The sequence below is a fragment of the Benincasa hispida genome, chromosome 12 (assembly GCF_027475165.1).
Source record: "Benincasa hispida cultivar pf3 chromosome 12, pf3_genome.v1.1, whole genome shotgun sequence".
NCBI lineage: Eukaryota > Viridiplantae > Streptophyta > Magnoliopsida > Cucurbitales > Cucurbitaceae > Benincasa > Benincasa hispida.
The window spans coordinates 14,712,547-14,714,730 of record NC_143489.1 but is presented as its reverse complement, the minus strand read 5'-3'; the positions used below and the strand labels follow the sequence as shown (position 1 = coordinate 14,714,730).

General features: G+C 34.1%; 1 pseudogene; it reads right to left on the bottom strand.

Annotated features, from left to right (window-relative positions):
• Nucleotides 1-789: 789 nt before the first annotated feature.
• LOC120068206 (14 kDa proline-rich protein DC2.15 pseudogene) lies at nucleotides 790-1,205 on the bottom strand (annotated as a pseudogene).
• Between the last annotated feature and the right edge of the window lie 979 nt (nucleotides 1,206-2,184).

The following is a 2,184-nucleotide window of genomic DNA, read 5'->3' as shown; positions in this document are numbered from 1 at the left end:
GAACTCGGTTAACAATTTTTTGTGTTCTTTCTCTCTTATATCTCTTCCTATTGTTACCTTTGTCTGTGATATCTTTCCTGACTTATAACATCTTTGTGTTTTACCCTTTTTTTTTTTTTATAAATTATCAAAACGACGTTATCTAATATGTAGTTTCAATTTTTACATTTAGCCATCACATCAATTTATGTTTCATTATAACAAATAAAAACACCTCAAAGAGTAATCTATAATATAATTTTGAAGCTTAAAGGTTAAAATGAAATTCAAAGGTATAGAGATATAATTGAAAACCACCTCCCAATTAGTTCAGGTGTATTTTGTATAATTAACCAAAATTTACAATGCATAATATTAAACTAATTTTATATTATTTTATGTTATAAACTCAATTTATTTTGAACTTCACACAAAATAACATATATAATATATTAATCGATAGCTACATTTATACAACTATGTTTTCATTCCATCTATTTTTTCAAATTTATGTGTTCTTTGCATCATTAAAACCAAACATTTCCTTCATAATTTATGTCAAATTACTCCCACAACTCAGAATATCTAGGATTGTGTTTTATTGTTGTCGGAACCTTGAAAAGTAAATATTCAAAATAGAAATTAGGCAATAGGCAAATTTTTTATTGAACTCTATCAAGGCAAATAACCAATGAAACCAATTGTACAACCAGTAATAATTTGTAGTAAATTAAAAACGAAAAAACATACAACCACAAGACATTAAAACACTCAAAGATTCAAGAACAGTGAAAAACTAATTATATAAAGTCAGCATTGGAATCCATTGGGAAGATTCTTCTTGCAGACATTAAGGAGCAAGCTGAGGTGGAGAGGGATTTTAAGCTTGTTGCCCAAAACGCTAGCCTTGATGGCAGTGCAAAGGCAGACAGCAGCTTCAAGATCAGCAAGGCCTTCAACCAAGGTGCAGCGTGGGGTCACCGGGGGCTTGCCGATGGTAAGGTCGACGAGCCCACCGAGGAGCTTGGCGCATACTCCGATTTTAAGGGTATCCTTAGGACACTTTCCATAGCCAGAGGAAGGGGTTGGCTTTGTGGGCGGGCATGGCTTAGGCTTGGGTGGGGCAGGGACATAGCAATTGTCACAAGCTGAGACAAGGGAGAAGAAAAGGAGATTGAGAGAAAGGAGGATAGCAAGAGCGGTTGAAGCTTTGGAAGCCATTAAAGATTTTGTTATTCTTTTCCCGAGGTGGGTCTCTCTTAAAAGTTTGAAAGGATTTTGAAGGATTGGTGGTGGGAGAAAGGGAAGAGATTGGGTGGTTTTTATAGGGTTGAGGGAAGAGAGGGTGACGAAAAAAGTAATATTGATACCCTTAATTATATTCTCTATATGATGATTGGGTGATCCATGTGGTGGTCTCTTGAGATTTTAGTTGGCAAGTTTGAAGATGAAGCTCAAAATTAGTTTATGCAAAGTCTTGTACATTTCTGAACGAAGTACAAATAATACACATTTTATTTTTAATATCCTTTGTCTCTTATATTTTGTGAGTGTATAATTGTAATTTGAATTGTTGATCTGATCAAAAGCTCAAAACTAAGGTGATGAAAAATTTTCTTCGAGGGCTTTATAAACAGCTATTCCACGTTTCGAATGGGGCTGATGTTTTTTTTTTTTTTTTTTTTTTTTTTTTTTTTTTTATAATTATTATTTTAATTATTATTAATTTTTTTAAAAAAATATGCGATATTGGGTTTAAAGAATATTTGAGATTTTCCTTTTTTATTTAAAATTTAATTTTAATCAGGTACTTGAAGCGCTGGTCAATTTTTGTTTCTTTAATGATATCCTTTTTGCCAAAGTGAGTTTTACTCAACATAATGAACATGACCTCCTTCCTTAATAATTGGAGGTTCACACCGTCATCCCTCAATTGTATTTAAAAAAAATATATTCTTTGTTAATTTTAATGATGGTGAATTTTACTTCTGTTTGTAGGGTTGGTAAAGGAGCTAGGGCTAGGATGGGGGGAGGGGGGGTTCCCTGGCCTCGTGGGGGGAATTCACTTGATCCCATCCTCGTTGGGAAACGGGGTCCCCATTCGTCATTTCCCCTGGGATGCCTTAGATAGTTCTTCGCGGGGATTCTTCTGTTCATTCCTCGGATTCCTCTATTAATTCCCTGTGAGGATTCTATTTAATATTT